The sequence below is a fragment of the Lemur catta genome, chromosome 8 (assembly GCF_020740605.2).
Source record: "Lemur catta isolate mLemCat1 chromosome 8, mLemCat1.pri, whole genome shotgun sequence".
In the NCBI taxonomy this organism is placed as follows: domain Eukaryota; kingdom Metazoa; phylum Chordata; class Mammalia; order Primates; family Lemuridae; genus Lemur; species Lemur catta.
Window position 1 is genome coordinate 15,820,655 of NC_059135.1, and position 13,898 is coordinate 15,834,552.

Below are 13,898 nucleotides of genomic sequence, written 5' to 3' on the forward strand. Positions count from 1 at the left end.
ACAGGGCAGCAGTAGGCTGGAAACTCAGGCAGGATTTCTATTTTGCAGTCTTGAGGCAGAATAGCTTCTTTGGGAAATGTGTCTTTGCTCTAAATGCTTCAGCTGATAATATGAGGCCCACCCATGGTAAGTATGGTGATCTGCTTTACTTAGAGTTAACTGACTGTAAGTTAACCACATCCACAAATACCTTGACAGCAACATTTAGACTAGTGTTTGACCAAATAGCTGGACACCACGAACTAGCCAAATGGACACCTAAAATGAACCATCACAGAGCTATTTTAAAGTTCACATCATATGAGGTCATATATAGGAAAGGAATTTTAAAGACATGAAGAACTGTACAAATATATTATTTAATAAGCATTGAATGCCTGTGTGGCAGGAAGCTTTGAGGAACATAGACATGAATAAATCAAAAGATCTGCTTTTAAGGAGCTTACCTTCCAACTGGGATGCCAGGAGTAAATGCACAGGAAGTGAAATTGCTACTAGAATACCCCGGAAGTTCTGAAGGGTCCCAAGGAGCCTCCTAGAAAGAAACTGCTTCTCCAGAAAGGCTTTTCCAGACAGTCACCCCACCCTCACCCATATTATTCCCCCTCTATGATTCTGTCATGAAACTTTATTCTTGTTTTTCTTTCTATTAATAACATATTACGATACATGGTTATTCATCTATTTGTGCATCTCATTGTTTAATCGTGTTCTCTCTCAAGTTGAAATTCCATGAGAGCAAAAGAGAATGTTGTTTTCACCGTCCTCTCCCCAGCATTTAACATAGTTTCTGGCACATGATGGGTGTGCAAATTTTACTCAGTGGATATTTGAATAAATGAATATACATATCACTAAGTTTTCTCTACAGCAAAATTTTACCAACTTTTAATTATGAAAAAATTTAAACGTACAGAAAAATTGAAAGTTGTGCCATAAACAACCAGGTCTCTCTCTCTCACTCCCTCCCCCCATATATACATATATGTCTATATATATGTCTCCATCTATGTCTACATTCTTTTATATATGTTTCTCATTTCTTTTTCTCTAGTTTTAATGCTAAATCATTTGAAAGTAAATGGCTGGTATCATGACACTTTGTCCCTTAAATATTTCAGCACACATTTCCTAAAAATAAGGTGTGTGTTCTATATAACCCCAGTATCATTTGCCAGCCATAAGAAAACCAGCAATAATTCCCTACTCTTTTCCAATATCCATACCATAATCAAATTCCCCCCACTGATATTTAAAGCTTTTTTCCTTTCAAATTAATGTCTCATCAACATTCTAGAACCACCTTTACCAACGCGCACACACACACATATTATTATATTTTGCACTGAAATCTTAAGAAAGTAATTTAATAGTCCAGTAGAATGTTCCACATTCTGGATTTGTCTGTCTCCTTATGGTAACATTTAAATTGCTCTTCCAGCTCTCATAGAGCCTGGAAACTAACAGCTTGATTAGATTCAGGTTAAACATGTTTTTTGAGAATAACTGATAAGGTGATGCTTCTTATGTCTTATTGCATCCTGTCAGGAGGCACGCAAGGTCAACTTGCCCATTTGCAATGCCAAAGTTAACCACACGATCGACATGGTGATCAACCGACCTGTCTGTTACATTGATGCATTTTTCCCCTTTGTGCCAGCAGGAATTCATTCAAGCAAACTTTCAAAAATTTATTTATAATTAAAATCCAAGTTAAATTCCTTTCCCTAGGACTTACTGCAATCCAAAATGCTTAGTTTATTTGTAGAACTTCTTTATTCCTTTCCTTTTGAGGGGTGGCTGCATGGAGGGTTCTTCAATTACCTTTGCAGAAAATGTTGCTGAGCTTATTCAAGTCTTCATGAATTTTAAAATAAAAGCACCCCTCCATATATTTAAAAAGACAGCATTTTATATAAGTCTTTGACTATAGCATTTTCACTCAGCATTAATTACATATATCAACTTTTCATACTTCCTATAAACTGATATTATTTATTAACCTCACAAGAAAAGACACAATAAATCTTTATGATTCATTGTTTCTCCTACAGAGAGCTAAAGCATCAACTGAGTTGATTTGGGGTGTTTTTTTCCTTCCTGGGCCTGTATAATTGGCTTAATCAGTACTGCTCAGATCAGAGGACCACTGGGAGTACACAGCAGAGTGCCAGGGGTGCTCAGTGAACCCGGAAACTCTTTCTGAAGCATCGTTTTTCCATAATAGTAGGTAATTTAAACATCCTCATATACCAGAATAAACTCAGGTATATTACAGCATAAAATGCAAAATTCACATGAATTTAAAGATAAAACATACAGCCACTTTGCATAAACCACTAGCCAGTACCCTTTCAATTCCCTGCCACTTTCCCATGGCCTCTCCACACACCCCCAACCCACAGGTGGTCTCTCTCCTCTGCTCTTTGAAGTCCTTGGTTTACCAAAGCACCTGGCTAAATTGCCAGCTACAATTTAAATCAACAAAAGGAAAATTCTTCTGAAAAATGTACTTAAGGTTTCTAACAGTCAATCCCTCCACCCCTACTCTCTATCTGATACGTGTAAGTACGGGACCCGGAGATCAGGTTTATGAGAACCCACCCATTTCTGCATGTCATTTGCCTTCCTGGTCTTGCACGCTCAGGCAAGACTACTCTCACACTCAGTTTCTGCACCCTCCTCTCTCCTACAGCCCATCTTTTCCTCAACAAACATGTATGAAAAGTTGACTGTGAGCCGGGCACCTTCCAAAGCACTTTATTAGTGATAATTCACTTTGCATCAATCTTATAAAGTAAGGTGCTAATATTATCACCATTTTACAGATGAGGAAAGTGAGGCATGAAAAGTAAAGTGACTTGTCCAACACAGGAACCACTGGAGCCAGTATTTGCAATCAAGCAGTCTGGCGTTTTAATGATAATGCCTGAGCCAGGGCTATGCATTTAGTAAGACCTCAAATAATATGTTCGATTTTTTTTTTTGATACAGCAAGAGAATTTGGAGTCATCTTTGATTCCTCCTTCTGCCTTATATTCAAGCAATCACCAAGCTTACTTGAATAGTTCCTCAACTTCTTCACATTCCCACTGCTACGGCCTTAAGTCAGGTCTTCATCCCTTCTCAGCCGGATACTGCCACAGCTTCCTACCTGGCATTTCTGGTCTTCAATTCCTCCTTTCCTCTAATCCATCCTCCATACTGTTCCCAGGGTTGTCTTCCATAGCACAACTCTGATCATGCCAATCTCTTCTTCCACGCAAACCTCCGATAGCTCCTCTCTGCTTTCAAACCAGAATCAGCACTGTGATAATGACAGTTGAGACCCTAACCTGCCTTCCCTGGTGTGTCTTCCCTGACACCATACACCTTGCCCTATATCCAAAGTAGGCCAGCAATTCTCAAACATTTTGACCTCAGAACCCTTTTATACATGAAAAACCTATTAAGAACCCCAAATTCTCACTTTCCTTTACAAAACACGATGCTCTCAATACTGCTAACTATGCTATTTTAAGAAACAGCCAGCACACCCTTCCCACAGTTAATGGTTAAGTGGGCTATCTCTATCAGTATTGATCCCATTAGAAACCAAACTGAAACATTTTTTAAATACTGAAGTATTAGTTAGTCTTAAAGGAACAAGAAACCCATTATATGTTCACATAAATGATATGTAGTATGAAAAATAACATATACTTTTAAAAAAATACTGAGTGAAAGAGTGGTGTTTTACAGTTTTGCAAATCTCTCTGCTGTCTGGCTTAACAGAGGACAGCTAGATTCTCATATCTGCTTCTGCATTCAAGCTCTGGCTCTATCACATATCGTGTAGTCTCCAGAAAACTTAGCTGTATGCTTATGAGAAAGTGAAAGTGAAAAGTCAAATGACATCTTACTATCATTATGAAAGAGTTTTTGGTCTCATGGATACCCTGAAAAGGCTGTCGGAAACCTCTGTGGGAGCCTCTGGAACACACTTCGAGAAACATTGCTTTACATAAATTATGTCTTGCTTTTATACTAGTTCACCCAGGCTTATGGCATTTCCTCTCTTTAGAATACTCTTCCCCTGCAGTTTCTTCCTATTAAAACTCTACCCATCCATCAATGCTCAAAGTGTCCCTTTTTATGAAAACTTCCTCTCTAATAAGAAATCCTTCTCCCTTTGCTTTTTCAGAGCACTATGATTGTACCTTGATTTGCATATAAAGTATTCATTTACTTGAGCAACAATTATTGAGTGCCTACTATGTTCTAAGTGTCTATATCTTCTTTACTATTCTTTTCCTATCTACTTCCCTGACATTAAAATTTATCTTCTGACCTGTCTTCCTGAAAGTGACAACCAAAGCAATCTAATAGGAGTAAAATTTTAGGCACACTCGTAATAATGAGAAGACTTTTTTTTAAGACTCAGAGGACTTTTCCTAGCTCTGAAATTACCCCATATAAACCTTCTGATTCTGCCGTTATTGAAGATGCCTACTATACTTAAATCACACTAAAGTACATTCAATTCTCTTCAGTAAGCAGAAAATTAAGAGCAATTCATCTGCTAAATGTTTATAAGCATAAACTTTTGAGCCACTCTAGCCCTTGTCCAATACACCATGGACATTTAATACAGCAAATATGTATTACAGTAGATGTTGAAGAATTTGAATTCCAGATGAGTGGGATAACCCTAAAGCTCCACATTTCTGAGAATGCTAATATTCACATGAATATCAAGTATTTGAGTAAGGAGACCCAAGTCTGATACCTATATCTGTAGTAATGACATGTGTAACTTTAATCATGACACTTGACATTTCTAGAACTCAGTGTCTTCCACTAGACTAGAATCCCCTTGAAACCAGAAACCATGTCCTTTTTATCTCTGCACTTAGTAAGTGCTCTATAAATTTTTGATGAACAAATGACTCCATGATAAAGAATTACGTTAAATAAACTCCAAAGTCCTTGTCAGTTAGAAAAGCACCTAGCGCAAAGCCAGCATGTCATGACTTTTGCTGTACATGTGAAGACACAGTGGAAAAGTCTATAATTTTTTATTCTACTGTGAGCAAGTTGTTGCCCTAGGCACCATGGCATTGCAGTAATGACCACGGTATGGTCCCTGCCCTCATAGAACTCAACACTTAACCCAATATTAACTTATGACAAACAACCACGGAGCAAACAAAACACCTCAGATTCATGATTCTTTATCTGATTTAGAACACCAGGATATTTCAGATTCCACCTCTGACTGGCAAAATCACTTTTTATTTCTGCTTCTAATAGACACATAACTAAAGGCAAGGGCTAATGGGATGTCAAAGCAGTGTCATCACAGCCCCTTAATTGATGTGAAGGTGCTTGCATAACTATTCAAGGCAAAATGATGTTCTCACTGATGAGAGATATAGAATGTACAATTTGCATCTCATCAGGAAAAAAAAATTCCTTGGTTTCCTCTACAAAGCTCTAATGTTCTCGATACTGCTGACTGTGCTATTTCGAGAAATAGCCAGCATGCCCTCCGCAGTTAGAGAGTAAGAGGAAATATTGCCTCCCCAGGTGTCAAATTTCCTTTCTATAATGGAAAGATGTATGGGACAGCATTTCAAACAGAGTCACAGAGGAAAAAGGAGGCTGACAAGTAAGATGGATGAATGAGAGGGAAAACATGTGTTGAGAAGGAAGCTGTCAGAAGTAGATCCCGTTTGTGCATCAGAAGTGTCCTAATTAAAAATGCCCATCATAACAGTCTTTGGGGAGGGGAAAAAAAAAGGAAACCCATATCTTTGCAATACAAGAGATCTCAGAGAAAAGTCAGAACTCGGGGCTCTATTGAACTGCAGTATTCACATTGGTGATTGTATCCTAACATCTAGGATATTAACTGCTTCTATAATTCAACACAAGATATCTGCATTTTCATGAAGGATGCCTTTGTTGTTGTTGTTTTTTTTAGATAGATATCACAAATTCAGCTGTATAGAAGTTGGAAACATGGGGGTGTTACTATGCAATTCGAGGCTGAGTTCTTCCAACTTCTCATCAATAATGATTTTTTTCTTTCCCATAATTGGAGTCCTGAACCTTCTGTGTTTACAGTGACATTAGTCAATTCTCTAGATACACTGAACCAAATTAAATAAAAGACTACAGGGAAATTTATCTATAGAACATGAATCTTTAATGGGCCTTCATCCCTATAACTCTTATAGTAGGGAGAGACTTGAAGAAATAGCTCTAGTAGCTAGCCATCCAAGAAGGCTGGGCTGACTTGAACAGATAAATGAGCATCCCTGATCCTTTTTTGCTTCATATATCACAAAAAGGGGCTGGATTAGATAATTATTGAAGTCCTTTCCACTCCAACCTCCAGATTCTATCATTCTTCTCAAATTTCCCTCCTTCTTCCTAGGGAGTGCTTAGAGGCCATTGTTAGCATGTGGTGGATTTGTGGTAGGAGGGAAATGGTGGTAGTTAAGCATATGGACTATCATATTAGGCTGCCCAAGCTCAATCTCACTTCTACCACCTGATAGCTGTGTGACTAAGTCTCTGTGTCTCTCTTTCCTCATCTATAAAATGGAGCAATAATAGTCCCTATATCTCACATAGTTGCTCAGATCAAATGAAATAATCTACATAAATCACATGTTTTAATATCTGTTACATAACAAACATGCAACAAATATTTGCTGACATGATATGTATTATGCACCTAGTGGTGGGAGAGGATACATTCCCTGCAGAATCTCCCACACAGGTGGTCAGAGGAAGACCTGCTGAAGTGAGTGATTTCCAGAGCTATAAGGGAGATCCTTTGCTACAAAACAAATAAATGCTGCTTGCTAATGTCAATATTTCTTTTATAGTGTAAAAAGAGAGCAATAATACACTAGTTTGAGTTCATACACCATTGTAAACAAAATTTTACTCACTTATCTATTTATTGAAAATAGCCTTATAATAAAAAGAGTATTTGATGGTAGAAAGGAGAAAAACACAAGGATAAAGGATGAAACAAGATGACAATAGATGAATAAGAGACCAACTTCTATTACATTTACTGTTGGTTGGTTTCAATTCCATTCCTATGTCTATTTATGGGTCAGGTTGATTTATATCTATATTTTAAGTACCTTCTCCAAAATGGTTCAGAAAACTCAATTTGGGGCAGATATATACAGTCTATACCCATGATTTGATCATGTCTAAACATTTTGGTTCTATTAAGACAGGTCACATCCTAAATTCCAGGAAGAGCATTTCCTTCGACAGTTACCCTTGGAGTTTTGTACATACTCCAAGATATTCCTGGTACTAAATACTACTGAGACATTCAGAGTGTCCCTGAGGGGTTGGCTTCACCAGCAGCCCTGCTATAACCCTGGGAACATTGAACCAAAGCCTAAGTCTCAAAAAAGACCTGAGAACTGACCATAGGGCTGTATCAGTCACAGATGTCTCCAGAACTGGGCAGTATCAACACACACCCACAGACTGCAGCCAAACTCAAGCCAGAATATATTCAACAGTCCTGTGAGTTGTATAGTCACCTGATTTCTGGCTCCTCATTGAAAATAATTTGATAAAATACACCTGACAGGTATGAATTTCAGCAAGGAAATATCAGATAAATATTGTACATGTATTAAATTTAAAAATCCACCTACATTAGTACTTTTTGGCTAGCAGGATTAATTCATCAGTCATATTGAACTACAGTTTTTATTTATGTATTGTACTGACAAAAAAAGCATAACAACACAACCCAGAATAATACAGCAAACTGCATAAAAATAAAGGAGGAATAAAGAAAGGGAAGGAGGGAAGAAGAAAGGACAGAAGGCTAGTTTCAAAATTAATGTGAACAAAATGTGAACAATCCAAGAAATAGCAAAACCTATCTACAGTCTGGGGAAGTTTTTGTGTGCCCTTGTATGTCAGTTTCATTCAGATGTCATTGTCTGCCTTTTCTGTTGCCTTATTGACTAAATCAGGTCAAACAACAGCCAATCTAATCCATTGTTTAAAAATAAGCTGATGACTTCTTTCAGTGAGGGAGATGATATGTTTTGAAAACAGTAGTATTGGTTATGCTGCAGGATGTAATATCTTCTACAAAGTGGTCATTCAATAATAATTTATTGATAGATTTAGTTACTCTGATAATGAAAAAGTGCTGATAAATAGTTAAATTAACATTATTTAAATCAAAAGGTACATATACAGCCTTCCACATCAATGAACTTATTCTTTGAGAATATTAATTTCTAAGAACCTGAAAAAAGAAGCAGCTAATAATTACTTTTAAAAATACAGGTTTTCTTTCAATGGATAGTGTATACAAGCACAGGAAACATTACTTTAAAAGGGATTGTGGCTTTTGTAAGTTCTATTAAGTGACTTATAAGAAATGGCAAGAGGGGACTTACTTCCCCTGATGTTATCTATTGAAGAGTAAGTAAGAACCTGCACTGTTAAATTTGTCATTTTTAGTCAAAGTTTAATCATTTAAGTTATAGAGAATGTACTAATGGTGCTTCTATGAATATTAAATGGGTACAAATGTTCTGTATCCTGGGGTACAGAGGAAAGAGTCAGTCATGAGCATAACTTGACCAGTTTGCATGAAATAGATATTAGCCACTTTTGCTGAAATTTAGCATGTAGAATTACACACTATATCCACACAGAAAGCAGAGGTATTTGTAAAAGAATAAACTCTGAATGGAGGAAATAGCAGAGGCAAACATTTCAGGTGGGTTTTTTTCCCCTTTTATAGATTTATATGGCACTCAAAGATAGACACCATAATGTAGTGACTACTAAAAAAAAATAGAGGCTGAGGCAAATTTATTAAAAGCTTCAAGGTATACTGCTGAAAAGAGTAAGAATATGGAGAAAAATCAATGAGAAAAATTAAGCAAAATAAAAGGAAAAAGAAATGGGGATTATTAAAATAGAATTAGATGGAAAATCACAAATTTGGAAGACAGACAAAGATCCAACATACACATAATTGATGTTTGAAGAGACTAGAAAATCTGGAACTGAAATTTTCTTCTCCCTTAAGATCTAAGAGAAGAAAATATTTACGAAATAAAGCAGGACCAACACCTATAGATTCAAAGACCATATCATGTTCCAAGAGGGAATAATATGACTGATAAATGCAGACTTGCCCCGGTTAAGTAACTATACTATTGTATACTATTGATGTCAAGAACATCAAATCAATGATGAGAGTAAAAAAATGCCCATCAATTCATGAATGGATTAGTAAATTGTGGTATATGTATACCATGGAGTATTACTCAGCTATAAGAAATGACGGTGATATAGAATCCTTTTTGTTCTCCTGGAGAGAGTTGGAACCCATTCTATTAAGTCAAGTATCCCAAGAACGGAAAAACAAGCACCACATGTACTCACCAGCAAATTGGTTTCCCTGATCATCACCTAAGTGCACATTTGAGAATAACACCAATTGGGTATCGCACTGAGGTGCGGGGTGGGGAGAGGGGATGGGTGTATACCTACATGATGAGTGCGTTGCGCACCATCTGGGGAATGGTCATGCTTGAATGTTCTGACTCGGGGGGATGGGGGTGGGGGGAGGGGATGGGGGTATAACTACATGATGAGTGCAATGCTCACTGTCTGGGGAATGGACATGCTTGAAGTTCTGACTCAGGGGGGATGGGCGAGACATGGGCAATATATATAACCTGAACTTTTGTACCCCCATAATAAGCTGAAATAATAATAATAATAATAATAATAATAATAATAAAAAGATAATCCGCTCTTAGATAGTCCTTGATTTTCTTAAAAAAAAAAAACATCAGGTTACCTTCAGGCTTTCCTACAGCCACACTCAATGATAGAAAGTGTTAAACTTTCTACAAAGTTCTGGGGGAAAGAAAGTATGACCCAATAATTATATACCTCACCAAGGTATGCAAATAGAAAAGCCAAAGATAGACATCCTCAAATATTCCAAAATTCCTACAGTATAGTATTCATGGACACTGCTTGGGGAAAGCAATGACTGGAGGATAAATCACAGCCAATCAAGATGTGAATGGAGGAGCCATAACGAAAAGACTGGGTGTGAGCATTGAATAAGTGTAAATATAGGATTCAGGCTAAATAACTGTGAGCAGAAAATATATATTTTATAGATCAGCTGGGAACAGTGGCTCACAGCTCTTATCCCAGCACTTTGGGAGGCCAAGGTGGGAGAATCGCTTGAGATCAGGAGTTTGAGATCAGCCTGAGCAACACAGCAAGTCCCTATCTCTACAAATACATCTATAAAAAACAATTTAGCTGGGCATGGTGGCTTGTGCCTGTAGTCTCAGCTACTTGGGAAGCTGAGGCAGAAGGATTGCTTGAACCCCGGAGTTAGTTACAGCCTCACACCTGTAATCCTAGTCTCTTAAAGTGTTAGGATTACAGGTGTGAGCCACAACACGTGGCCTGGAAAGTATATTTTTATTTAAAAGAAAATTGGTCAAGAAAACAAATATGCATAAGTCTATAGATTTTTATTGAGCATACACTTGTGGTGCTAGGCTTTGGGAGTTTAGAAGTGAGCTAAGAGCTCTCATGGAGTTCATAGTCTAGTGGAAGAAGAACATTCTAGAATTAGGTGAATTCTCATCTTTAATTAGTTGGTCAAAATTGATTGCCCTGCTCATTATGAAAAGAGCCCCAACTGGTTAATTTCTTTTGCAGTCGTTTAAAGCATTTTAGAGCCAGCTGTTACTCATAACCAGTTAGGATCATATTATAACAATACCAATTCATATACCAACATCAATGCATACCTTAGTCTATGCTACCTGCTAGAGACCATAGAAGTGCATTTAGTCTTTATACCTCTAGGAGATTGCTGTTATTATTTTCTCCATTTTGCAAGTGGAAAAACTAAGGGGCTTCACGATATTAAGCAATTTGTCCAAACTCACACTTCTGGTAAAAGGCATGATTTGAGTTCTTTCCAACCCTAGAATCTATGCAATAAGGCAACAGTAGTTACAAGGAGCAAAACTGGTCAGAAACACATACCTACTAGGTTAGATAATGTGCTCTGTAGACACGAGCTAGCTCTCTATAAAACATGAATGGTTGATTTTGCAACATAGACAAACTTAACTTACATATCTTGACTTTCTAAAATATATTTTCACTTTAAAATGTGTGTATATGCATATATGTGTGTGTATATATAGGGTGTTTTCATTTTTGTTGGTTTCATTTTGCCACTGATAGTCATCACTGCTGCAGTTTGATTAAACGATATAATTGCCCTTGAACTCTCTCTATATTCCAAGGCAGCAGAGCAGGAAGAAACATATGGCACCAGTGCCATAGCAGCACAATTTTAGGCCTCCTCAAGAATTATGTGGCCATGGTGGTGATTTGCTATCAACAATTTCATGACTCCTAATTCGGAGTAGTGGATTCATGGCCTTAAAACGTGAAGCTGTCGTTCAGCCAGGCAGCCTCTCTTATACTCAGAGCAGTCTGGCTTTTCAGCACACGGCATCTGCGTTTCCCTTCTCATGACCAGTGCACTCAGGAGAATTTGGACCAATTCAGCATTCAAGGACAATAGGACAGGCGTTTGCTCTGTAAATAGCACACAGCATGATTATTAGAACAACTGACTTTGTATGAAGAAAAAGGAAGAGGAGGGCTACATGTGTGTGTGCACATGCACTCATGCACACACACACACACACACACACACACACACACACTCTTTCCATGCACAAAAAAGGAAACCGTTTGTTTTATGATCATTAACAAAATCTTGTATTCGGTGTTTGACTAAATGATGACTCTCACCGTTGCAAATGTGTGTGTTTGAAAAATAAAATTTCACCTTGACATCATAGTATTTGCACTGGGATTTTTTCTCAGTGAAAATCTGAAGTGCCCACAATTCTCATGACTATGATATGACATCTCTTCCTGGTTTGTTAAATTTATTTTTTCTGGACAGCTTTGCTGTAGTAATAGATTTTCATTGTTTTATTGAGGCTCTACATTCTAGCAAATTTGCAGTTGATTATCCTAAGCTCATTCAGAACCAATTTCCAAACACAGTTTGCACGACCTTGTGGAACCAAATGTAGGACAATGATTTTTCTTTGCAAACTTACTAAACCTTTTATTATACTTGTATGAGAGGGAAAAGCACATTTAGAAATTTAAAACTATGTTCTCTCATGGAAAAGATGTGGACCCTGCTTTAGAAAATGCTATTCAACATATCAGCGGTTTCCCTTTTCCTTAGATATACTGCATTCTACAGCCCTTGAAACCTGACAAAGTGTCACCAATACTTATTTTCTATTACAACATATATGTGTCACTTTGTAAAATGTATTTTTTTATTTCAATAAATTTAGGGGGCACAAGTGTTTTTTGTTACGTGGATGGATTGCATAATGCTGAAGTCAGGGCTTTTAGTGTACCCCTCACCAGAATAGTGTACATTGTACCTGATAGGTGGCCCCTTCTAAGCAATTCTGTTTTTAACCACTTGTTGAACTTCATTGTGCCAAATGGAAACAGGCATCTCTCTGTCTCTAAAAGGCAGGGATTGCTGGGTGTGACGGCATAAGCATAACCAAGCTTCCTGCTTCCTTGCCTGGCTGGATAACTGCTCGACTCACTGTCCTAGACCAGGATGTTTCTTGATAAGCAAATGCAACGTTTTCCCACAGACATGTTACCAAGGGCTACGGTAAGAAAATACCAAAGGGAGGTGACACACACTCTGTCTTCCAGTAAGAAAGAGAGGGAGTGCCAATACTGACATTATTCCAACATCATAGAACGTGAGAAAGGACAGATTGTTGAAAACAGCAGTCAGGAAATTCCAAATATCATCATACATCAACTCAAACTCTGTAGCCTTTGACCTTGAACACTGAGAAGCTCAATCCGACAGCTAGGCATTGTAAAACCCCTGGAAGGCTCCCTCACCCACAGGTGAAGTAAGTGCCGAGGGCTTAAGGAAGGTATCTGTGACCTGGGTTCAACTCTAACTTTATTTCTTGTCACCCTTGACCCTCTGTAAACTCTTCAGAGACACCACATACCCCGAGTTGTTTCCACTTCTGGACTGGTGCTAACTGATCAACACTAAGGTGCTCACATGTAGTAATACTCACTGGGTGCCAGTCGGGTGGGGGGCGGGGGGTGGGGTAGAGAGGGTGGAGGGGTAAACCCACAGCTAATGGAGACGGGCACACCATATGGGGGAAGGACACGCTCATGACCCTGGCTTGAGTGAGGCAAATGCATTTCATGTAACCAAAATATCTCATCATTGCCTTTTTTTTTTTTTTTTTTTTTTTGAGACAGAGTGTCACTCTGTCGCCCAGCTAGAGTGAGTGCTGTGGCATCACCCTAGCTCACAGCAACCTCAAACTCCTGGGCTTAAGTGATCCTACTGCTTCAGCCTCCCGAGTAGCTGAGACTACAGGCATGCGCCACCATGCCCAGCTAATTTTTTCTATATATATTTTAGTTGTCCAGCTAATTTGTTTCTATTTTTTAGTAGAGACGAGGTCTCACTCTTGCTCAGGCTGGTCTCAAACACCTGACCTCGAGTGATCCACCCGCCTCGGCCTCCCAGAGTGCTAGGATTACAGGCGTGAGTCACCGCACCCGGCCCATCATTGCCTCTTAATGTGTGTGTTTCCTTGAAGCACTGTGAGGTCCTTAAAGTCAGGGACTATGTGTCTTAATTAATCTACATATTCTGAAACCCTGTATAGCCTTTGGTGTATGCTAGAAGCTTAATAAATATGGTTTGAATAAGTGAATTATCTTTAAAGATTTTAAATTCTTACAGTGACAGCTTCTTC